Source organism: Ochotona curzoniae, unplaced genomic scaffold (genome assembly GCF_017591425.1).
Source record: "Ochotona curzoniae isolate NIBS_2020 unplaced genomic scaffold, NIBS_Ocur_1.0 scaffold_4953, whole genome shotgun sequence".
NCBI lineage: Eukaryota > Metazoa > Chordata > Mammalia > Lagomorpha > Ochotonidae > Ochotona > Ochotona curzoniae.
In genome coordinates, this window is record NW_024467127.1 from 1,513,595 (window position 1) to 1,528,850 (window position 15,256).

Sequence of the window (15,256 nt, forward strand, 5' to 3'; positions counted from 1 at the left end):
ACAATGATATATCTGTGCCATCAAAATGTCTAGAAGAAAGAGACATTTATCACCACGAAGAATCTAAATTGTCTCCAATTTATGAGTAAATATTGGAACTGTGTGTTTAGATGTCCATACACACATTCAGCATCTGAGGTATAAATTGAAACTACGTTAAACTTATTTACACTTGCTTTGTCTGTCTTTCTCTCAAATATCCCTATTTTCAGAAGAACCTGCTGCGCTAAATGGTAGACATTTGTTTGAGATTTGTTAACATTTCAGTAAGAATACTGCCAGCCCTGTAGGTAATGCGGAATGAACAGCTGTTCCTCTCAGACAGCAGTGTAAACAATGCCATCTTCCGGGGGCATTTTGGGAGAAAGTTTATATTACAAGCAGGGTATTAATCACTATTAAAACTGCTTTCTGCTAGATGAATATCTACCTTTGGATGTTGATCTGTAAAGATTTTACTCTGCAAATCCACCTTAAGCAGGCTGGAGTAGAAACAGAGAGCTCCCTTTTTCTCCCTGCTCTGCTCCACGGAGAGTAAGTCACACTTGCAAGGCACTCATGTTGAGGAATGTGTGTCATTCTGCATGGGTAGAGCAACCTGAGCAAAACAGAAGCTGGATGATGGATAACTGGCATTCTAAACATGTGCATTTAAGCGATAAATCTGGACATCTTGTCAAGCCCAACTTTTTTTCTGCAAGTTTAACATGCACAATGAGAGAACACATTGATCCCATGGAATAGCACCTTAAGCCACCTCCTATGACTCAGGCATTCCAGGGAAGTGCCAGTTTGCATCCTGGCTGCTCCATTTCCCCACTGGCTCCCTGTTAATAGTTTGGGCAGAGCAGCATGGCATGACTCCAGTATCTGAGTCTCTGACACCCAGAGGGGAGAGCCACAGGAGGTTTCTCCTGCTGGCACTGCCTTGTGCAGGGTGTTTATTTATGGAGTGAAAGAGTAGCTGGAAGTCTCAATCTTGCTCTTGCTTTCTCACTTTATTTGCATCTCTGTCATTCAGGTGAATAAATCAACCAAAAAAGTAAAGTAATCTAATGAATAAATAAATACACAAACTGGCGGATTTTTTTCATTGTTTCTTTGATCCGCCCCTTGAACACTTCTACTTCTTTACCATTCTTAGAGCAAAAGGAAAATATTCACTCACCACATGGAGTCTCAGCTTCCACATGCTTCACAAGTGGCTCTCACTGGTTTTGTAATCTTCCCACGAGGCAGAGAAAGTGGATGTGGACATCTCTATTTTATTGATGTGATCTTAAGAAGACACACATGTGGTTGTGGTAAATATCCTGAAGAACAAATGACTCCAGCCCAACGGGCTCTGAACGTGAAACTCAAACTTGGTATTCCTTTTGCCTTTAAACATTTATAGGAGATAGACACAACAACCTACATATTATGGAATACAAAAGATAAGGTCCAGATACAAACTTATTGAACCACTTTGTTTTGAATATCAATATTTTTTTAGATTATCTTGACTTCAAAGATGGTATAAGGTACTGATGGAGGAACAACTCGTCTTGATACTTACATGTTGAAGTCAATTTCAAGTAATTGTAGAGATAGAAAGCCCAATTATTTCTCTTTTATTTCTTGTATTTAATGTCCTATTTAGTCTTTTGGTCATAGATTTTGGTAAATTTCGGGTTCATTATTTAGGAGAAGTTCACCTTCTATAGTATCTATTTAATTACATCTATATAAACTGAACCATGTCATGTCCAGAAGCACACACCAAAAATAATTTGTTTCCTTCGTTCATTTCTGTTTTTCTCCAAAGGAATTGCCCCCTATTGTAGCCAAAGAATCCTTAATGATAGATATCCTTCAGCAAAAAAAAAAAAAAAAATCTTTTTAGAATAGTTTAATAAAAAGTATTAGGGTTAGGAAAAGAAATCTTATCAGTCTTTACTTTGTATATTACTGCTATGAGGTCTTGAATATGTGACCTGTCACTTTGTAAGCTTGTACACTAGTAAATTTCGAAGTGTGTTAAGTCATGGTTTAAATTTGTGCATACTGAAGAGAATCATATATATAACTGTACTTCTCTTAAACAGACACAGGTTATAACTGGATGTCTTAGCCCAATTAGTCAATTCATTCAGCAAAGAGCCACTGGATTTCTAACACATTTTCTGTGCCAATCAGTGCATCCTTGTAGCATCCTCGTAGCATCCTTGTGTTAAGCTGCTGGCTGAGGAGATAATCCTGACTGTAGCAAGCCTACCTCCCGTGGGGGCTGCATTCTTCTTTCAGATGAGCCAGTGTTTGTTGTCCAATAGGACTCAAGGGAAAGTTGAAGAATATATTTTGTTTTGGTCTTTTTTTGGGGGGTGGGTGGGGAGGAATTCAAGGAGCTAGCAAGCATACTTCTCTTATATTTTTTCACCATAACATCAATACAACGAGGGCACAAGGGATATGACCAGGAAAGTGAGATGGAGAAAAACAAGAGAGAGATCCACTGAGTCTTTATCAGCACACTGAGTTACTACTTCTCTGGAACAATAAACATCCTTGTTGTTTAAGCTCCTGCTATTTTGGCCCTCTGGACTAAGACAGAATGATGTTTATTAGGCACAAATCCACAGCAAGCACTTGCTTTCCCTTTCACAATTCACAACACAATTTGGAAATTGGTATTATTATCGACAATTGACACTGCTTTTGAGACTCTGGAAATTTCAGAAAAAAATTGTCTTCAGTACCAAGTTACTGAGTAAAACACATGGATTCAAACATGTGATTTTTAATTCCAGAATCTTAGCTTTTCATATCACGGCTCAGCTTCACAATGCTCCGAGGGGGATGCATCAGCTACATTTCTCTGTTTGCATGTTTGTGTGTGTTTGTTAAATAAGCTTGCTCATTTGAGCTCAACTATGACCAGTAGTTTAACTTGCACAACATCCCTTTCTGTAGGGTGACCGATGTTCTGTTTTTGTCCCTCAGAGAATAGATGTTTCTATGGCCAGTGTGATATCTCCAAGTTCGTTAAATCTGTTAATGAGAAACGGCAGGTGTTGGTCTCAGGTATTTACCTGATCTTTAACTAAGGAAGGCCTGCATTTATCTGTCAATGAGTAACTGTGGAAAGGCTTTAACAGAAGTACGTGTTTGGTGAAGGTGAATTTTGCAGACAATCAATATTTGAAGAAGCAGGAACTGCTTTCAACGGATTATTTCATTATGTAGTGTACATCCTAGCATTTGTTTCATTTTTACCCACTTTACATATAAATCAGCATGAGAAAAACATGGACAAACTTATACAATTTGTTTATTATTGGAGTTTTTAATGAACTGGAATGATGTCTGCCTGGAGCCAAAAGAAAGTGTGTTGACTAGCAGAAAATTTAAAAAAAAAAGTAGATGAGACTTGAAGTAGCAGTGTAGGAAGCTAGGTTTTGAATTGTTGTTAATTTGTGGGACAGTAGAGAGATAATTCAGGAAGTTTTTCAAAATAGAAGTGTAAGTCTGTGGATGATAGATTTTAACTTTTGCTGTACTTCTTGGATCTTGTCTGTTAAATGATCACATAAGATATAAATCATTAATATTTGTAATAAAATATTGATAAAATTGTGAATGCTACTTGTAATTTTCTCAAAAATTAAGTATACCACCAGCTTCTTCCAACAGCAATTTGAGAGTTGGTTTCATCGTTTGAGACTGCAAAGCTTAGGAAAAAATGTTTCAGGGTTAGTATAAACATTGTGATTCTCTGTATGTTATTTGTTGGTGTCTCATTTTCATTTCCATTTCTTCCTGTCACTTTAATTACTACTTACTCAGTCCCATGCCTGTGCTGGTTCTGTGATAGGCACTGCCTTTCAGCCTGACAGGAAGCCTGCTTTATCTTTGTTCCTAGGAGATCAAGATATAGCACTTTTGGCCAATACTTCTCAATAGAAATGCCTTAACATAATACTTTTAAAATTGCATCTGTGTTGATCATGTACAGACTGTTTTCGTTGTCATTCTTTCTTAGATGATAACAATATAACAGATTTCCTATACTGTTTCTATTGTAGAGGATGCTATAAGATACCAAGAGATGACTGGAGTATATAGAAGGAAGTGTATACATTGACACATGTGCAAATGCTTCTAAGAGTTCCTTAGCAAATTAGGGAAAATATGCATGGCTGACAAAACGCTTTCCATCAAAACAAACACATCTTCTCAGTTTGATTTTTGTTTATTTAAGTTTGTGTATTTGATCCAGAGAAGCAGACTTTAGTATAGGGCTCTGTATGTTGGCCTTATTCTCAGGTGCTTGCAGTAGGCAAGACTGTGACTGGAAGAAGGAAAAATCTAAGAACTCATCAAACCACATGGATGGCAGGAATCCAACTACTGGGGCTGCCACTCACATCTTCTCCACCTTATTTAGCATGGATCTGTATTGGAACCAGGCAACAAGGCCTCAAATGGGCACCCTGATACAGGATTCTAGAGGTACAAGCCATGATGAATGTATGGAGCCATATGGCAAGCACTGGAACATTTATTAGAGATGACAGATCCAAACTATCCTTACATGATTGATTCCATGACCCCTTTCACATACATATCCAACACATTTAAATCTTATGTAAAATAACATCACCCGGGCCCAGTGCAGTGGCACAGTGCTTAAGGTCCTCGCCTTGCACGCCAGGGATCCCATATGGGTGCCGGTTCTAATCCCGGCAGCCACGCTTCCCATCCAGCTCCCTGCCTGTGGCCCGGGAAGGCAGTCGAGGATGGCCCAAAGCTTTGGGACCCTGCACCTGCGTGGGAGACCCGGAAGAGGCTCCTGGCTTTGGATCGGCATAGCATTGGCTGTTGTGCTCACTTGGGGAGTGAATCATCGGATGGAAGACCTTTCTCTCTGTCTCTCCTCTCTGTATATCCGCCTTTCCAATAAAAAAAAAATAATAAAAATAAATCTTAAAAAAAATAACATCACCCAAGAATACTTCAGAAATTTCATGGAAATGGAATTAAAATTCGGGCTTCAGGGCAGGTAGCTTTGGGTCACAAGTTGACATGTCATACAACATGCTGATATTCCACACTGGAGTGAACCAATTATACAAGACCTCTCCATCCTTTTTTTCTTTTAAATTTGACTTCTTTTTATTATTATCATTTTATCATATAGCCCCACAGGCCCTGAGATTTCCCCTATCCCTTCCCCAATGCCCTCCCCCTTCACTAAGTTCCCCTATATAATTTCTACAGCATAGTTCTTCATACACAGTCATATGTCCATCATTGCGGGCATGGACAATGGCAGAGAGTCCAGCAACCTATTGTTAAGATATAGTAAACGGTTCAATTAAGAGTCCATCTTTGGAAGTAGAGATGCACACTGCATTGTATCCTGACATTTGGATATGATAGTCTCCATTACACAATTACTATACATCCCCTTAAATGAAAAGCCACAATATAAAATCAACAACGGGAAAAAGCCAGAAATTTATGATGTCATCAAGTTAAATTATATGCTGCTAAATAGGATAGCCTCCATTACAGAGTTACTATAAATCTCCTTAAATGAAAAGCCACCAAGCATAATCAACAACAGGAAGAAAAAAAAAAGAAATTAACAACACCATGAGTTTAAATAACATGCTACTGAATGACTAATGTGTCGCTGAAGAAATGAAAAAGAAAATCAAGAACCTTCTTGAAGATAATGATGTTTCTGTATGATCTATGGGTCATTGAAGAATTTAACAGAAGAAAGTGTTTTGAAGAGCTGAAAGTTAAAGTCAAAGCTGAAAGTCAAAGTCCATGAGACATAGTCTCCGCTGATCTTTGTTGGTGAAACGTGTCTCCTGTAGGCGACAAATAGACGGGGTTTGTTTCTCAATCCAATCTATTGATTTATGATGTTTAATTGATGCATGTAATCCATTTATATTAAGGGTTAATATTAATGGGTGGTAATTTTGTCCTGTCATTTTAGCAAGGGGTTGGTCATTGGTTTAGCCTTCTCTTGTCCTTTTACTGGGATGTTCTTCACATTTGCCTTTGGTTTTGGTGGGCTCTATTCTTTTTAACTGTCAAGAGAACATTTTCAAGTATCATTTGTAGGGCACGTTTAGAAGAGGCATATTATTTTAAATTTTCTTGACTGTGGAAGAATTTTATTTCATTTTACAAGACAAAGGAAAGATTTGCTGGGTATATTATCCTGGGCTGACATTTTTTTTCCCCTTTAGGATCTGGAATATGTCACTCCATTATCTTCTGGCCTGTAGAGTTTCCTGAGAGAGGTCTCCTGTGACTTTAATTAGGATTGCTTTATATGTCAATTTTTTTTCACCTGCACATTTAAAAATCTCTTATGTTCAATTGAAAAGAGCTTGATGATCATGTGTCATGGTGAAGATTGCTTTCAGTCAAGCCAGTTGGGAGTTCCATGCAGCTCCTGCTTGTTGTTTCCCAATTCTTTCTCCAGATTACTGAAAATTTTCCTCATTAGTTCATTGAATACATCTGTAAACCCAGCTTCTCTTTGTGCACTTTCTTGGAGTTCCATAACTCCTATATTTGGCCATTTAATAGCGTCTCTCAATTCTTGACTACTTTCTTTGGCCTGATTTACCTCTGTTTCCTACTTTTTGTTTGTTTCCTCCCTGGTGATAGGAAATATCTTGCAATTCTGAGGTTTTTTTTCTTCTGCTTGTTTCATTCTATTTTGGAGACTTTCCACTCTACTTTTAATTTGTTCCACTGTATTCTTCATTTCTGATACATCAGCTTTCATTTGATTCATTTTCAGTGTGACATATTCCTTGAATTCCTTGAACACCTACTTTATGTGTTTCTCATTGTTGATAAGAAGCTTTATAACAAGTGTTTTGAATTCTGTATTCCACCCCCCCCCCTTTTTTTGATGTCTTCCTCAGTGATCCTTGAAGTTGGCAAAGGGTTTTCCTCCTTCACAAGGGAGTCTTCAATAATTTTCATTGTGTGTTTTTCTCTTCTTTTGCTCTTGGTCATTGTACTTCTGGTTTTTCAGATTCTTCTCTTTGGGGCAGGTTTCCTTTTTTTAAAAAAAAAATATTTATTTATTTATTGGAAAGTCAGATATACAGAGAGGAGGAGAGAGAGAGAAAGATCTTCCATCCGATGATTCACTCCCCAAGTGAGCGCAACGGCTGATGCTATGCCGATCTGAAGTCAGGAGCCAGGAACTTCTTCCGGGTATCCCACACGGGTGCAGGGTCCCAAGGCCTTGGGCAGTCCTCGACTGCTTTCCCAGGCCACAAGCAGGGAGCTGGATGGGAAGTAGAACTGCTGGGATTAGAACCGGCGCTCATATGGGATCCCGGCGCGTTCAAGGGAGGACTTTAGCCACTAGGCCATGCTGCCGGGCCTTTTGGGGCAGGTTTCTAAGCTGTGTCACCCAGAGGTCTACAATCCGATTTCACTTATTGCAATTAGTACGTGGCTCTTTGTTTGCAGCCAGTTGTGCCCTCCCTACCTGCCCCTAGCAAGTTCCAGGTCTGGGTTCTTGTGTTAGATTTCCACCATGGTATCTGTAGCCGCAGCTCCTGGCTCACCACCCTCCACCTCTTATGATACCATGCTGAAGCTGCACCATTGTCTGTACAACCTTTCTCGCATTTCTGATTGGAGCAGGTTCCAGTATTAGGGAGGCACCAGGTGTCCTACATAGCTAGGGAGTAGTTGGTACCCATCTTGCTGCAATCTGTTTGCCATTAGGTCTGACAGGCACACAAACCAATTTTGATGCATACTATGCCATAGTCAGTATTATTTTCTGTGTGGGACTAGCGAAATGTACAGAGCTCATTGAGTTCTTGCCTAGCTCAACACATTTGCACCTCACTGTTAGATTTCTTCTTCATTTTGTAGCATGCTGTGCAGTCTCAGAGCCTTTATTACACCATACAAAATGTCACCTGATCTGCCACTGCTAGAATTTTTGATCTGCTGGACATCAGATCTGAGGGCTACCCAAACCTATCTTAGGTGGAACCTGTAGTATGCCAGGTTGTTGAGTTCACTGAGCCAGAAATGAGTTCACTCCCAGCTCAGTGCATGTGTAGTCCTCTCCCACTGCCTTTGCCTGCTAGCACAATGGTGCCTGATTCAGGTCTAGGGCAGACTGGGCTGTGAAATCCACTCTGTTCCTGCACTGTCTGGCTGGGACCTGCAGCTCTGTCACTGCTCTTGGTCAAATCAAACAGACCAGCAGGATGGCCAGTTCTTTGTCTGTATTTACCCTCTGAGTTCCTGGTGAACATCCCTTCCCACCTTGTTGCTGGTGGAGTTCAGGCTGCAGGTGCAATTTAGATCACAACTCGCTGAATGCATCTGGTGTTTTGTTACTGTAACACCGCACCTTTGTATCAGCTGCTTTCCTGTGTCTGTTCATGTACACCTCTACTGTTGTTCTGTCCTCTCCTCTTGCCTGGAATTTCCTTCTCTGCCTCACATTGGCTAATGTTTCTCTGACTATTTAAACTATACCTTACTCTATTCTGGCATCTGATTCTTCAATAAAATATTTTAAAGGCCAATTTCTTGAAATAAATATTGATTAAAAGGAACTTTCTTCTCAATTTTGCTTCCATTGTATCTTATAATGCTTGATATGATATGTGGTATTGATACTGTGATTAACTTCAAGTGTATATGTGTTTTTAAATTTCCTCTTTGATTTCATCTTCATTTTGTAGCATGCTGTGCAGTCTCGAAGTATTTGAATATGTTCTGGGACATTTTGACTCGTTAGTCTCCAGTTTGACTCCAGTTAGTTTGAGAAGATTCATGGTATAATCATGATTTTTTTTTAACTTGCTGAGGCTTGTTTTGTGTCCTATAACATGATCAATCCTAGAGAAGGTTCCATTACTTATTTATAAAAGTGTATTCTGCATCCATAAGATAAAGGTTCTCTATACATCAGTTAAGTCCATTTATTCTATTGTCTTGGTGAGCTTCCATGGTGAGGTTTTGTCTTATTTTCTGTCTTTTGAGGTTTGTGGACTGTTAAGATGGCTTATTGTTACTGCATTTCAGTCTATTTCTCCTTTTAAATCCAGTAACACTTCTTTCATGTAACTAGCTGGCCAGGCATTTGGCACATACACATGTAATATGCTGATTTCTTCTTACTAATTGGAACCATTGATCATTATGTGGTATTTTGGTTGCATTAAGATATAGTTATACACATATATTCATATATATAATTTATATAATGTTTATATATAATTGTTATAATTATATATAACAGGAAATTAAGAATTACTGAGAAGAGAGACAGAGGGATGATTCTTCTGTCTGCTATTTCATTCTCCCAAGAGGTCACAAGGTCCAGAGTTGAGCCAATCTGAGTCAAGAGCTGGGATCCAAGATCCAGGAGCCAGGAGCTTATTCTGGTGTCCTTTGTAGGCACAGGATCCCAAGGATTTGAGCTGTCCTCTATTCTTTCCCAGGCCACAAGCAGGAAGCTTAATGGGAAGTCGAGCAGCCAGAATAGAAATTGCCACCTATATAGGATCCCACATACGCAAGGTGAGGACTGTAGCCACTAGGATATCGCGCTTATTGCTGTTAATGATTTTCATGTTTAAGTCTGCCTGAGGTAACTGATATTCTAAATAGAGTTATAACAAGGATGGAGATTCAATCAGTATATCCCTCCCAGGCAAGGAAACCCTGGATTGGATGTCTTCACTGTTGACTTCTACCCAACACTTCGAGAAGGTCTTAGTCCAGTCATCCACACGCTATTATTCAAAGCAATAGAAGTGGAAGCAATACATCCAAACTATATCTCTGAGGTCAACATCATGTTTATACCAAAGGCAAGTGAGAAACAACAGAGAAAGAGAATTACAAATCAATATCCCTGATGATCAAAGATGTAAAAGCCTCAACTACATGCTAACCTATTGACAGAGTGAGAAATTAAAATTATCCTTATTCGCAGATAACTAGAAACATAGATCCATCAGTGGATCATGGGGCATTGACAAAGCTGTCGCACTTATTTCCACTTTGGAAAATTTCCACAAGCGTGTTTAATATTCATAATCCATGTGTGTGTAAGGAGTCATTCCCCAATATTATATTCTCAAAATAAATATAGAAGTAAAGTTTCTTAGTGCAAATAATTTTAAAGTCATGTATAAATTGCTTTCATAGTATGCACATCTCACAAGATTATTCATGATCCCTTTGTATAACACAGTCATGTAAGTCTATAACTGATTCCGCTATAAACCTTTCATTGTAGAAATTAGACTCTAGATAGGAGGAATCGGATAATTGGCAGTTTATGCAGTTACAAAGCTACACAGTGAATGTATTGGACAAATGCTCAAGACTGTCTAACAATCTGATGTGTAAGATCCAACAAAAATTGAATTTACTTGAATGAAATAAGAGAAGCTTGAACTGAAAGCAATTGACTCTGTCTACTTGAATGCATTAAATTTGGAAAATACAGAGTTGATCAATGAGAAATTACCTGGCACGGGAGCAGTGGAAGAAATCCTGGAGGATGGCCAATATGAACCATGTGGTGGGGAGAACTGGGGACTTCCAGTAAGCTAGCAGGAATGTTGTATTTGTGAGCTGCATGGAGGTACATTGAGAACAGTCCATGTGTCCAGTTTGCCTATTTTTTTAGTTTTGTTGTGCGGAAAGTAAATGCAGAACATCAAATGCGCATGCTAAGTAGAGCTGATTGCAAACTTGAACTTCAGAGAAGATAAAGGATATTATTGTTAGAGCATAGGCAGAAAAAAATGAAAACATTTTACTTTTGTTTTAAGTGCAGAAAGAATAACAGTTAGATAGATCTCTTATATATTTTTTTACTCCCCAAACACATGCAAGGCTTGGCGAATGGATGTCAGGGTTGGGGCATTCAGTCCGGATTTCCAACATGAGTGCCAGGGAATCAACCATCTGAACTGTCACTACTGCCTCCCAGCGTCTTGGTTAGCAGGAATCAGAGCCAGAAGTTCAAACCAGGCATTGTCTGAAATAGTCACTCTAAGGGCATTTTCACACATATTAACATGCAGTTCTCTAAAATCAGAGTTTTGGATCCCTCCCTTTCAGAAATGTTTGTCTGTAGCTTTAATCTACAGGAGGGTTTCTGTCTGAAAGAGAGAACACCCAGTATTTGGCTGCTTCTGTCAATGGCTAAGAAGATAAAAGAATTACAACTTTGACCTACCTAACTTCAAAGATCCCAATGGTATAAAAGCAGTGATGTAGGGAAAACAGTATGAATGGCTTTGTGAACATTCATTTATCTGAAGAGATGCTGAACTCTATAGGATAACGTATAGATTTTTCACAAGTATATGAACCGTGCTTTTGAACGTAAAATAGCTTACTATAAATGCTTGAAGTGGGAGCTAATTGAACACGGTTTTTTTTTTTTTTTTCATAAAGCCACACAATGGTATATGGAATACTAAATAGGCTAGGCTTAGCTATGTTCCAGGATTGTATAGACAAACACACGATCCACAGAAATGTTTCCTCTGAAACCCACCTGCAGGGTTTAGTGTATTGTGGCATATGAGTGAACTGTAAAGATTGGAGCTTGTTTTGGATGTTAGCAAATTCAGACTATCTGCGGTTTCAGAAAGGCACCCCAACTGTTAATCTGGCTGTCTCCAGGGAACACACGGTTTGAAGTGGTTTTGCCTGGTAGCCATCCCCTCTTTGAAGGGTCCGTTTGGTGAAACGGGGAACAGAGAGATTAAGAATGTCCTTGTTGTCCCATACCTTTCTCCTTTTATCTTTTACATCTCAACAGACGTGACCAAATGTTGCTTCATGGTCTGCTCACAGGGTGTAGAATTAGCCTGCTTTGCTACTGTGTCCTCCCCAAGAAGCTCCTGAGAATCAGCTCTAACACAATGGCAAGTACTCTGCTGCTCCAAGAAGAAACTGTATTTCCTTACTATGCTGGAGAGCTCACAATGCAGAAACACACAATGCAATGACCTAAATGTAACCCACATCCAGGTGGTAGAATATAGTTCTATAAGTACTTACATTTTACCAATATATTTTGTGGCATATCATGTTATAGTCTATGCTTGTATACAGTTATTGCAATTAAATGCATGGACAAGTAGATCATTGACAATGATACCGACTCTTGGGGTGGCAATTACAATACAGGCATCAAGAATTCTCAAATGGTGAGTTCCTGTTACTCCTGTTACCCCTGGAAGAAACCACAATGGCATATTCACTGACCGCATGAGTACACAAAGGGCTCTCGGTAGAGAAATGGTTCCTTGCTCCAGCTAGAGATTCAGATTTGAGTCATTTGAAAAGGGTCCTGGAAATCTCTTTTTTAAAGTTATAGCATTTTAATAGTCATTCAAGTTCAGGAACCGACAGTCCCTCCACAGGTTAGAAACACTGAGCTGAGAGAGGATGGATTTGACTGATTTTGCATCATGATTAGATTCGTGCTGAGCTAAAAAATAATAGAATAAACAAGAGTCTTAACTGCAGTTGTCTTTTTCATTCAGTGCACTAAGCTCTCCCCAAGTATGATTTCATTTTGACCTGGTCCCTTTCCCTCTTTCCTGTGTGTGTCTGCCTTGGATAAATCAGATGAGAAGAGTGGGGAGGAAGGATTAGATGCTTCTGCTGTTAGCTGTTAATCAAGTGAAGAGTTTGTGTCTCTATGAAAGGGAGTGTTTCAGTGTAGAGCAGAGGAGAGATGGGGACTTGGTGAAGCCCCCCAGGCAGGAGGAATACAGAAGGTGACAGCAAAGCCCAGATACTGGAATGCAGAATGCTTCTGCAGCATCCTGGGCTGACAAAGACCAGACCTGTGGCCACAGGTGCTGTGCAGCGGCTCTATTCAGAAGAGGAGAGGATGAGAATATTCCCAAAGAACACCTATTAGCAGATTGGAGCAGACCCAGGAAAGCAGGCTGCCTGCTTATTAAGGGCTGATGAGCTGTACATGATGCTCTGAGACAGCCTCCCTTTACCCAGGCCAAGCTTTCTCCACCTTATCCCGGTTACAGTGTCATAATTTTTTCTTTAATGACAGAAATGCAAAATTTATTTCAGGTTGCCTTAATAGCAGAATGATTCAGTTAAAGTGACTGGATTATATTGTAAAAGGAAAGTCATGGATTACACAGTGTATAATATTTAGCTATTTAAATAAACATACATACAGTTTTCTGAAACAGAAAGATTTTCATGAGCAGTTCTTCTATTACTTAATTTTTAAATTTTATGATAGAGATTCATTGGCTCTGGGATTTCCCCTACACCTCTCCTATCCACCCCCTCCCAAAAAAAACTGCCCTTGACTGATTTTCCCTATATTATTACAATCCTATATATATATATACATACACATATTAGAAACATTTACATATATACATTTATTACAAACATATACATAGATACATATTCTACAAACATATATGTACATATGCAATTATATATATATGTATTTTCCCCCCTATATTATTACAAAAGTATAGTCCTTCATAATCAGTTATAAGTTCATCATTCTGCTATTTAAGTGTATCCTGGCATTGTAGGAATGGACAATGCCAGAGAGTCCAGTATTCTATTATCATGATATATTTAACAGTTTCATTTGGAGCCCATCTTTAATCTGGAATTAGAGAGATACATACTACATTGTATCATGACATCTGGATATGATAGCCCCAATTACATTGTTATTACACATTCCGTTAGACAAAAAGCCATAAAACAAAATCAACAGGATGGAAAGTAGAAAATGTAAAACATTAAGTTAGAAAACATTCTCCAGATTGACCAAAGTGGTGATGATCAAAAAGAAAATCTAAAGCCTTATTGAAAGAAATGAGGCTACTGTATAAACTTTGAGTCACTGAAGAATTTAATACTAAACGCTATTTTGAAGAAATGAAAAAATATTAAAACCAATGAAATATAGCAAAAACAGTACTGAAAGGGCTATAGATCTTATATTTTGCATGAAGGCACCTTATATCAGAGAGAACATGATATCTGTCCTTTTAAGATTCATTTATCTCATTGAACATAATGGTTTCTAGTTGAGACCATTTGGTTATACTATCCTACACTCCCATTAAAAGTGAAGGAATGTGGGGAGCAATGCAGTTGTGTCAGATGGCATGGGTGTGTGGTGAGCATTACTCCTTGGTCAGCAAGGCTACTAGGAGTTTCTGGCTGCATGGCAAGGCCCAGCAGAATGCCTCTGGTCATCTCATTGCTGCCTCACCCCATTGTATGGACACTCAATCACCTCTCTAATGTTTCACAGAGTTCTCCTGAGGGTGTTATTGTTGTTTTTCTGCTAATGTGAAGTGATTTCTGTTACTGGTATAACACCTCAAACGGATCAATCATGTTATAATAAAAATGTCTTTAGCAACTTAAGGCAAAGACACACAGCTAAAAGTATACAATTGAGCCCACAATGTCTCCAAACATCTTGTCATGTGCCCACTTTTGTCCTGAAGTTTGCCCTAATATAAGTAATGTTTTCCTTAAGAAATGGCTTAATAACATCTTGGAACAGATGGCAATCATGGATGTAAAAATAATTTGTTTACCATGTGCCTAAAACTGTCACAACACATGATATGCATTTTGGTTTCTCACCACAGAAAGTACAAAATATATGGGGCATCTTCTAAAGGGAAACAAATGTGAACCCTCCCAAAATGGCTTAAAATCTCAACCTTATGCTGGCATTCATATTTAGAGAAAGAAAAGTTTATAAAGATAAAAGGAAGCTTCTTGTAAAGGCCCTCTGTAGATTGGCTGAGTTGCTTTGATCCCTTTCACTGCCCTTTAACAAAAGAACAAAGAACAATTAAATCAACACTAAGAACAAAAACAATTGAATCAGCACTAAGTGAAGATGACAGTAATTAATGCATGAATTGATTATAAGATTTAGCAAAGAATCTGTTATATGCTTTTATAAATTCTTTTCATTTATGATCTTTCCTTTTAACTCTGTATTCTTAATATTTTAAGCAATATTAGTTTGTGTTTAGTAAAAATTGATTTTGAATATAAGTAAATCGCTCGTCACTATGTAACCCCCTGTGCTGCCAACTGTGGAGTTCCTGGTTTCTGCCAGGTCACTACAGGTTTGAATGAGTAACAGCTTGCTGAAAATATTTTCTCTAAAGTAAAATAATAATAATGTTTTTTTAGG